General features: G+C 34.7%; 2 long non-coding RNA genes across 2 annotated transcripts; both read right to left on the bottom strand.

The window, feature by feature from the left end:
* Positions 1–1,215: 1,215 nt before the first annotated feature.
* On the bottom strand, positions 1,216–8,357 carry LOC132269477 (uncharacterized). Its single transcript, XR_009469512.1, has 3 exons — positions 4,132–8,357; positions 1,965–2,024; positions 1,216–1,479 (listed from the first exon to the last, which is right to left on the bottom strand). It is a non-coding gene; the product is annotated as an uncharacterized LOC132269477 (long non-coding RNA).
* A 1,236-nt stretch (positions 8,358–9,593) lies between these two features.
* On the bottom strand, positions 9,594–10,462 carry LOC132269476 (uncharacterized). Its single transcript, XR_009469511.1, has 3 exons — positions 10,219–10,462; positions 9,994–10,112; positions 9,594–9,902 (listed from the first exon to the last, which is right to left on the bottom strand). It is a non-coding gene; the product is annotated as an uncharacterized LOC132269476 (long non-coding RNA).
* Positions 10,463–10,783: the final 321 nt, after the last annotated feature.

The raw sequence follows: 10,783 nt of genomic DNA, 5'->3' as shown, positions 1-10,783 counted from the left end.
CGCCGAGGCCCTGCCCCGTCCCGTCCCGTTAATAACGGATATGGGAACACTTTTTATACCGTTGGGGCGGATATGGATATAAATTTTGTACCCGTCGACAGTCACGGGGCAGGTAAGGGTTCAATATACATATCCTAGGGGCCCCGCCCCGTCCCGCATATAACTATATTTAATATATATATATATATATTAATAAGTTATTTTAGCGGCTTACTTAATTACCCATCTCTTATAATCCTAATTTGGGATGTAAACTTAGTATTAAATTTGCTTTTATTTTGGTTATGGTGGAAGTTAGAGCTTAGAACTTCTTGTGATTTGGTTGTATTAAACTTTTATTTTTGTTTATTATGTTATCTGAATTATGTTATGTGCATGTTATTTTTTTATTTTTGTTGGGATACATAATTTATTTATGTTGTGACATTCCTAGGCTTTGCATATTTAAATAGCAGGAGTTTAAGTTCGAAAAAGTGGGAGAAAAAAATTTGTTAGCGGGGCGGGCACGGGGGCACAGTATTTCTTAACGGGGCGGGGCTGGACATGAAAATCTAACCCGTCGCAAGTCTTGGGGCGGGTATAGACTTGACAAAAAGTAAAAGGGGCGGGACGGGGCGGGATTTAGGGAAACTCGCTCCAAACCCGCCCCGTTGCCATCCCTACCCCAGATCCCCAATTGCTTTATCCCTCATCGCCAAGCATGCAACGCTTCCAACCGATACCCAAGCTGCAAAGTCCAACCATAGGTATCAGTGGCAGAGCGGGCATTCCTTGACTCTTACCACCCACAGCAACACCCACAGCCAGAGGAGCCAAGCGTCGCAGTGGCACAGCAAGTCCTCCCGGCACAACTGCCATCCGGCAGGCAATCACAACAAACGGCACACAGAATGGGACACCATTCAAAAGGCCAAGAGGGTGGTGAACGCCAAGAGGATGATGTCAAAGATTATGATGGTCAGTCTCTATATGATTTATTTAGATTCATTAGGAACATGCTGCTTCATGCAGGGTCTCATGCATTCAAAAAAAAACCACGGCGGCCTGAAGGTACGAATTTTAGTTTGGTATGAAGTTTAGTTTTTATTATATACTTTTAAAATTTAATTATTTATTATAATTTTTGTTTTCCTCAACTAGCACTAGGACAACCATCCCATGTGGCGAAAGAGCGGGGCAAGTTTTTTCCTGGTTTTTTATCGGCACTCTACAAGATGGCCCAAATTGAGTTTTATTTTTATTTTTTGATAAGTAAGAATTTATTTAAAGCGCTCAAAAAGGGGAGCGGAAACCAAAAATACAAAACAAAAGGCTAAAGGGCGCCTCAGCAAATTGAGTTTTATTTAACAAGTTTTTCATAGCATAGATTGGGATGCTGTTGATGGATTGGATGTTTTTTGGTGGAGCATAGATGTTACTTATTTCCATTTTGTTCGTCTTCTCTGTCGATGGTTGAATGTTAGATCTTGATCCACAGATCTGTAAATAGCATACATGCATACATATATAGTTAGATAAATAAAATTTTAATTAATAATAGAATTGAAATTTTCATTAAACATACCTTGTGTAACAAGAGTCATTTTGTTCCACATCGGAATCGGATGGAAAAGAGATTGGGTATAAATGGATGGGCATGCAGCCTTACCTAACAGTTTGAGCTTTTTGGTAAATGGGCAAGCGCCCACCCGTTACAGTTGGTATCAGAGCCAAACCCAGTCCTTGATCCGATGCCACGCCAAGCGCCCGGCCCGGAAGGCGTCCGGGTGAGTCCACCCTGGTAGGCAGGGTGACCCAACCACAACGAGGGCGTTGCGAGTTTGGGTGGGGGAGAATGTAACAAGGATCATTTTGTCCCATATCGGAATCGGATGGGAAAGAGATTGGGTATAAATGGGTGGGCATGCAGCCTTACTTAACAGTTCGAGCTTTTGGGTAAATGGGCAAGCGCCCACTCGTTACACCTTGCCACTGCCATTTTCTGTACGTTTATGGGCATGCCGATTTAAGCTTCTTAGGATCCACTGGAGCATCAAATATATTATATATGGATGATAAATTAGTAAAAGCCCCCAAAAGTCAATCAATACGTTAACAATAGCCAAAAGATGGTGAACACTTGCAATAGATAAACATAAGTATTAGAGTTTCTTATTTAAAACCAAATAGAAAGTGAAAAATTCAAATATCAATTATTTCAAGAAAAAATGATTTTGAACCAATACCGATGGAGTATCTAAAAACACCAGCCAAAACCAATAAAACCACTACAAAAGACAACCAAATATTTTCAAAAACAAAAACAAAATTAAAAACCGAAAAGGTGCATTGTGAGATATCATATATTATATACAAAAAAATAATGATTGAAAAACATGCCAAGAAAGATGAATGAATTAAACATTGAAAGATTCAACAACAATCAGAAAATCGCAGTGTCAATTTCTACCAATGCAGGTTCCTATTGGTTCATCCTTTCATATCAAACAAACTTAAGAACAATAAAATATAAATACAAAAAGGGGAAAAAAGATAATTCAATAAATTGAAAAACATGCCAAGAAGATATATGAATTACACGTTGAAAGATTCAGTAACAACTACAAAAGAGAACTGATTCTACTGCAAAACATGTAATAATGCCGGTGCCTAACTATCATTTTTTGAATTATCAAGAAACGAAAATGTATAATCGCCCCCAATGTATAATCTATATGTATATACACGCACACCAAGTACACCAAGTAATTCAAGAAAAAATAACTTTAAACCAATATCGATGGAGTATCTAAGAACCCCAGTCAAAACCACTCCAAAGACAACAAGATATCTTCAAATGCAAAGACAAATTTAAAAAACGAAAAGGTGCATCATAAGATATCATGTAATATATACAACAAAAAAGAGCAAACATTACCAAAAATGATTCTAATGTTCCAACAATAATAAGGAAAGGCCAAGAAAGATTAATGAATTAAAAATTGAAAGATTCAACAACAATCTGAGAAGAAAACTATTCTATTGCGATATTTGCAACAATACATGTGACTAATCAATGAATCATCAAACTTAAAGACAACATTGTATAATCGCCCTAAATATATATACACATACATATATTTAAAATGATTCTGATATTCAGGCAATAATAAGGAAAAATTTATTCTATAAGTTGAAAAACATGCCAAGAAAGATAAATCAATTAGCAACAATCTGAAAATAAAATTGTTCTATTGCGATACTTGTTACAGAAACGATGACTAATAGCCCTAATATGCGTGTGTGTGCGTGTGGTACTTGTTTTTGCGGCATGGTTGAACAAAAGAGGGGGGTGGATAATCTGAGGAACAAGAAAGGTTGATCGGAGAGCGAAAGAAGAAGGTTCTGGAACTGAGAAGGAGAAGAATGAGAAGAACAAGGAGAATGTGAAACTATGAGGGTGAAAAGGCAGACTATTCTCTGCGATAGAGACATTCAAGGTGTTATATATATATAGAGAGAGAGGAAGGTTGGGTGCGTAAATTAGAAACAAATGAAATGTTATTTGGTTGGGGGTGCAGAGCACCGCCTTGAGGCTGTTTTCATCAAATTTGGGTTTTGATTTTTTGAACAATCTGAAATGATATGCCGATATGGGTTTTGATATAGGTAATAGGTTTTGAACTTTTGATTTTTGCAGAGAGATAGTTAAACTTAAATATATGGCTTTTGAACTTCTGATTCTTGTAGGTTTTGTAGTTTGCAGTTGGAGAGAGAGAGGGGGCAAGTTCAGAGTTGAGAATGAGAATAGAGATGGAGGATGATTTGCCCTAAAAATATTTTAGAGAAAACATAATCAAAGAAAATAATAAAATAACCAACAAAACATATAAAATCATAATCAAAGAAAATAATTAAATAACTAGATGTTGTGCTGTTCATAATCAAGAAAATGAAAAAGAAAATGAAAAAATAAAAAATAAATGTGAATCAGTTTCAACTAAGAAAAAAAATTATTAATAATAAAGATATCAGACAGGTATGCATAAGACGTGTATACAGAGAGATAGACTTATATCTACAGGAGAGAACAAAAAAAAAAAAAAATTGTTATAGCTAGCAAAGAAAAGAAAAAGGGAGAAATAGGGGTACCAGACATCGGTTGGGCGGCGAAGACGGACGGCAGAGACGACGAGACCGAGAGAGATGAGGGAGCGCCGCACGGCAGAGGGAGGTTCAACCTCGATAGAGATATAGGGTAAGTCGGTTCGCCAGGGGTATATTTGTCATGGAATGAAAGAAAGCTTGGGTTAGTCATTGTCTGAAGGTGTTTGTGAACGGCAACTAGTTCTTTGCCATGCGTCAAGTTCTGTATAAAAATATCTATATCTATATATTCATTCAATTTAAGTTCGAAAAATTATACATAATTACCTAGATTAAAATGATTAAGAAAATAAAAATATATATTAAAAATAAAATATTGATTAAGAAAAATAACATAAAGTTTGACTAGAGCATATAGTATAATATAAATGTATTCTGATATTAAATTTTGATTGTAAAATTTTTAATTTATTATTTTTCAAACATACATGGGGAAGGTAACAGGAGCAAATGTAGTTGTTTTTTAATGCAAGTAGTTCCAACCCTTTAACAGAACTCATGTTCTTCTAGTTCATACACTCCATTCGCAAAAATTTCTCGACCTTCATTTACGCACAATAAATGGTCACTTAAGGCACGTGACCCCCTATACACCGTAAAAAAAATGGTCACTTAAGGCACGTGACCCCCTATGTAAATGCATATATGGCTATATTTATGTAGTATTTTTATGAAATGCAGAAATCTTTATTTTGGCTTTTGATAATATTTAGAAGAGTTTATGGAAACAGAATGACTTATTTTACCTTGGGCAAATCTTAATATACAGTTAAACATATCAAAATATTACACATTTAAAGTTGAAAAAAAAAATAGTTCAATTAATTATAAGGTCCCCGAGAATCATACCTAAAAACGTTGGCCACTGCGAGATTTCAGTCTTATTAAATATTATTACATTGGCAAGCACAACTCAACCATTTATATTTCCATGAGGGAATTCTCATGTTCTCAACTTCATACAAGGTACATTTGTAGAAACACAATCACTTATTTTATTGAAGGAAAAAATAAATACACACTTGAACACATTGAAAAATAAATACACACCAAATCCTGGTGGAGGAGATGATGATTACATACCAGTCGTCATTACATAAAAAAATGAACCATCGATATGAGGAGTTAAAAATGGAATAGTTTTGAGAACAATTGAGAATGTATAACTACTACTTTCAATCCACGCATCTCTTAACGAGTACTTTCGCTCTATATACTTTCGCTCCATACATCAACAACTGAGATATACAAGTGCTAATGTTATGGTTTTGTGCATTTGTCATATGTCTATTTCTAGAGCCCAATTCACAAACATGAGAATGAATTTTACCCATGTGATGATTTAACAACACCTCACATATCTCTCTATATCATCATATGTTTTATAATATAAAGCCCAATTCACAGACAGACATCACATGAATTTTAGCCATGTGATGATTTGACAACATCTAGACAAAAGAGCAAAAAATGTACTTTTACTATTTTTTCCTACAACAAGCCAACGTGAAGTTTTGGAATACGTCAGGGACTGTCAATGATTTTAAGGACAGAAGATCTTGGGAAAAATCTAATTCGTTTTCATGATTGATGATGCTCTTGTACAATTAAAGAAAGTAGGTTAGAAATTTATGAAACATGGGCCATCACTGTCATTATAGTTTATTGTTAATTATATGTGGACCTTATGGTAATGTTCAATTAATTGTGTGGTCACTAGTCACTGTTTAATTCTTATGCCGTTATTTTCTTTTGATTGTATATGTCATTTGATGTTGATTTCTTCAACTAACTGATCACTCTCTCATGTCCTACATTATGATCAACGCTTTATAGGTATAGATTAGGAGATGTGGTGAAGGTGGCTGATTTTTACAAAGGAACTCCAAAACTGAACTTTATATGCAGAAGGAAGCTAATTTTAACTGTAAACATAGACAGAAACACAGAAAAAGACCTATAGTTTGTGGTGGAGAGGGGATCACAGATACTGAGCAAGGCGAGAGGCGAGCTAGTTGATTTCACGAGCCATGCTGACATTGAGAAGCAACCTGGTTACTACATAATTTACCGGGAGATCAAAGGGGAAGTGGAAGAGAGGGTTCTGAGCGAATGCTGCAGGGAAATTGGATGCATCTTTCGTCGATCATGGATACGTTGTGTCGAGGAGAACCAACTTAGTTGGGCCTCTGGAGCTTTGCATTCTGGAGAGAGGGACTTTTAAGAAGATTTTGGAGTGCTACATAAGAAATGGGGCAGCAATGAGCCAGTTCAAGACCCGTAGGTGCACCAGCAACCAAGTCCTGCTGAGAATTCTCACTTCGGGAATATGTTATTACTTGGGGAATGCCCCAAGTAAGGTGTATGGATTTTGCCTTAGTGGTTTAATGGAAAAACCAGCTTAACTTTCCAAAAAAAAAAAAAAAATGGTCTAGGATTTGTTTTGGTGTATCCCTTTGTTTGTGGGATATTGTGAGGGCTCTCCTCATGTGTAATTGTACTTTTACTTGATAAATTTATAAAATTTCTGTCATTTAGGGAAAAACAAAAAAAAAAAGAGTTCACGTACCCGGTGATAAATTATGAAGCTTATTCATCTTTCAATACATGTGACAAAGAACTCCCTCAATATTTTAGGAAGACTTGAAGTGTTGAACCATCTTCCTTCTACTTGAAAAGAAGGAGAGATACCACTAAATCCCAAGTCTTGGGGATGTTTTTTAAATATCATGCTAGCTATTTTTATCAATAAATTATGTGCCTTAAACTTTAATTTAGTGTTTTAATTAGATTTTCTATTATTTAGTTAAGAAATATCGTTATACTCTCTCACATTAAATATATTATAATAGTCATGCATATTTTACACCGCGGATCTCAAGCCCGAATACAAGAGGAGGTCTGTGTTAGGTAGATTGACAATCGATTTAAAACTTTGTGATAACCAATATGAACATGGATCCTATGAATACACAAGTTGACTGAGGTTATGCCTGAAATATTATAGCGAAATGAAAATCTAGAATTCATGTACCTAACCCAAGTAATTGAAAAAAGTCTTAGTTGTTGTTGCAGTTATATATGCATATATTTAGAGTAGATCAACCTCACAAATAAAAATAATAATAATGAAAAAAAATTAAAGAAATTAAGCGTTGTTTTCAATTACAAATCAAGCTTTCCAGAAATTAGCATAGAAGAGCCACAAAAGTATGTGTGTTTAGAAGATGATTACTGGAATTCTAACTTAGCCCACAGGGAAAGTCACCTCTGTCTTTGAAAAGCTATTTCTCTGGGTTCCCAGATTTCTCTATTAATATGACACCCATCTCATCAAAGATTCACATTTGGGAGTATTTGTGGTAGGCAGTCCAGTTTCAAACATGTTAGGCACTCTTAATCTTTATTATCATTTCAAGGACTTTGGATATTAGAAAACAATGGTGCATTCTTTGTACTATTGTTATCATTATATAATGGTAGCTTGTTAATATATTTTAATCTATATTTGAGCATTCGTAAAAAATAAATTTGTCACAGTTCACGTTAGTCTTCACCTTAATAAGAAAAAAGCTATATTTTGATAAACAAAAGTAATCATAATTAAACAACTGCACACCATACAGCAAATGCTAGATGTAGACTGTTATTTGTTCAGGTTGGATGTTTAAATATATCAACCAATACGCAGCATTAAATGACTTAAATCTGTGTTCTCTGCACCCAAAAACGGAGCAATGTGTTTTTTGATTAACTCTTCTGGTACATCAAACAACAAATGGGACACTAATTATCCTTCTCTTCACTTTGTGTTTTTCATTCTTTAATCTTCTCTGTTGGTATATATATCAGGCTTATCTAAATTATACTATAACAAACCTCAACTTAATTAATTTGTAGTTAAGTCTACTTCAAATCTCTAAAACACCTTTAGATAACAACCCCAAAAAGCAAATTCATCATAGTCTGTGCTTTTCTCATTTTATTATAATAAATATCATTTCTTTAATGCTTACGAGTATCATTCCATCTCTATCTCTTTACAATTAAGAACTATAATTGAAAAAAAAAAAAAAAAAAAAAAAAAAAAAAGAAGAAGAAGAAGAAGAAGGAGAAGAAGAAAATGACTAAAGAAAATAGTGAAGAGAGCAACAATTTACTGGGAGATCAGAGGGGAAGTGGAAGAGAGGGTTCTGAGAGAGAGGGGGAGTACTTACCAGAAGCAAAGCGACTCAAATGAAGGGGGAGATCCACCCAAAGGAAGTGGAGAAGTGGGGATGCTGCTATGGCTGGGTTACAGAGACGGGGAGAGAGAGGGCGCACAAAAGAGGGCTGATTGCCTGTTTTACAGAGGCATAGAGAGGGAGCTGCACCAAATGGGGATATGAAAGAGCTGGGGCTGCAATTAGGTCAATATATTAAAATATGGAGAAAGGGCATTTTAGGAAATACAGAAAATAAGGAGAAAGGCATTTTAGTCCACACAAATTCTAAACAGTAAAAATTCATGTGCCACCTCAGCTTTAGGGTCAAACACATTTTTTTTGAAATTATATGACTTTGACTCAATGGACGTGTAAATAAAGGCCACTATATGACTTTATGACCTTAAACATGCATTACCCAAAAAAAGTTGTACCCTTAAACAGAGCTTAATGATAGAATGATTCATATGCCTTATGTGAGTAATTGAAATAAGATAAGAATTATGAAAACCACTCAAAGCAACTAATCAAGCATGATATCAAGCAACATGAATGATATCATGACATGATTAAGTAATCCAACTTAAATATAGAAAATGAGAATATTAAAGTAGGGATGTGTCAACATCATTTTCCGTAAAAACGTATCTTAAAAACTTAGAATCCTAGACCCTGAAAGACACATTTCTTAATTGGGGCACATAGATTAAAACCTGCTATATATTATCAGGATATCAACATTCAACACTTTATTAATTGAGGTGCTAGGATTTCGGAACATACTTCGAAAACCTGCATGAAAGTAATGTAGTTAAATGTTTCAATTAAGGTCTGAGATCAGCTTTATTTGAGGGAGGCCTAGAATTGAATTAGATATTAGTGTTTGACATCCCAAAAAACACACTAAAACAAGATCGAATATAACTATGATGATGCAATTGCTTGCGGAAATTACATATTAATTAAAAAAAAACTCATAGAATCTAATTTATATTTTTGTTTCTTTTATAAATTAGAGTTACCGGAACTTTCCAATTAGCTTCTCCGGCCTTAATTACCCAAAAAAATGTTATAGCCTTAAACAGAGTTGGTAATTTACACAATCATTGTATACATTTATAGATTTTTCAAGAAACTTCTTAAAGTACTTTGATAATGGCTAGATTTTCTAAAATTCTGATATATAAATTGGTAATTTAAGCCACAGTCACAAGTACATAGACAATGAGCAAAAAATGCGGATTAAAAGAAGAAAGGAACACAACACATTTATTGACATCCTCTATATGAATCCATCAACCGTCATATCTGTACAAATTGACTAATAATAATTCAAATAAATCTTTATGTAACTGCTCCATGTTTACCTCTCTTTCAGATCACTTTGTTTATATATATATATATATATATACACACACACATATTTATATATATCCACTCTGTGGTTTTAGAGTTCGGGGATTTCAGGCTCCGGCGTGAGTTGAGGGGCATCCTTAGCAACCACAATCGGACTCCAGACGTTATGTACCCCATCCCGGAGCCTGAGAATCTCTGTTAGGGTTAGATGGAAAACCAAAAGAAAAAAATTAAAAACCCATACAAAAATCACAGATTATAGACAGAAAAATACATGAAAAATTACCTCAAACCCTAGATTCGTCCTTGAATTAAACTGTGAAGGAGAGAGAGATATAACCTAGGTCTGGCTTCATTTCACACCAAATAGAATCGGTCATCAGAGAGAGAGATAGGGCTCTTGAGCTTCACGAATGAGATTTCAGTGGGTTAGATGGAAAACCAAAAGAAAAAAATTAAAAACCCATACCAAAATCACAGATTATAGACAGAAAAATACATGAAAAATTACCTCAAACCCTAGATTCGTCCTTGAATTAAATTGTGAAGGAGAGAGATACACAACCTAGGTCTGGCTTCATTTCATACCAAATAGAATCGGTCATCACAGAGAGAGAGAGAGAGAGGGCTCTTGAGCTTCACGAATGAGATTTCAGTGAGGGTTACTCTTGAGCTTCACGACTGAGATTTCACTGAGGGTTAGGGCAGATAGAGAGAGGGCCCTTGCACGAATGAGAGAATGGGGTCCAAAGGTAAAATGTGTTGCAATATGGACAAGGGCATTTTAGGCGACATAAAAAAAAAAAAGAAAAAGTATTTTAGATAATAAATTTTTAAACAGTAAAAATTCACCTGTCACCTCAACCATTTTGTCAAACACACACCTTTTTTTTTTTTTTTTTTACTTTGACTCCATCAATACGTGGACTACTAAATGTAAAAATTTCACATATATATATATATATATATAAACACTTAAACTTGTACTTCTATTATTCCGTCTACAGGTAAGTTCTGTTGCGTAGTAAATTTTATTTTACTTTCTTTTTTAACCCATAACATGTCTACAAATGTAC

Source organism: Cornus florida, unplaced genomic scaffold (genome assembly GCF_030987335.1).
Source record: "Cornus florida cultivar Cherokee Brave unplaced genomic scaffold, ASM3098733v1 CherokeeBrave_3.0.0_Hap2_Chr08, whole genome shotgun sequence".
NCBI classification, from domain to species: domain Eukaryota; kingdom Viridiplantae; phylum Streptophyta; class Magnoliopsida; order Cornales; family Cornaceae; genus Cornus; species Cornus florida.
Note: the sequence above shows the minus strand (reverse complement) of the source record. Positions and strands in the feature narration are given on the sequence as shown.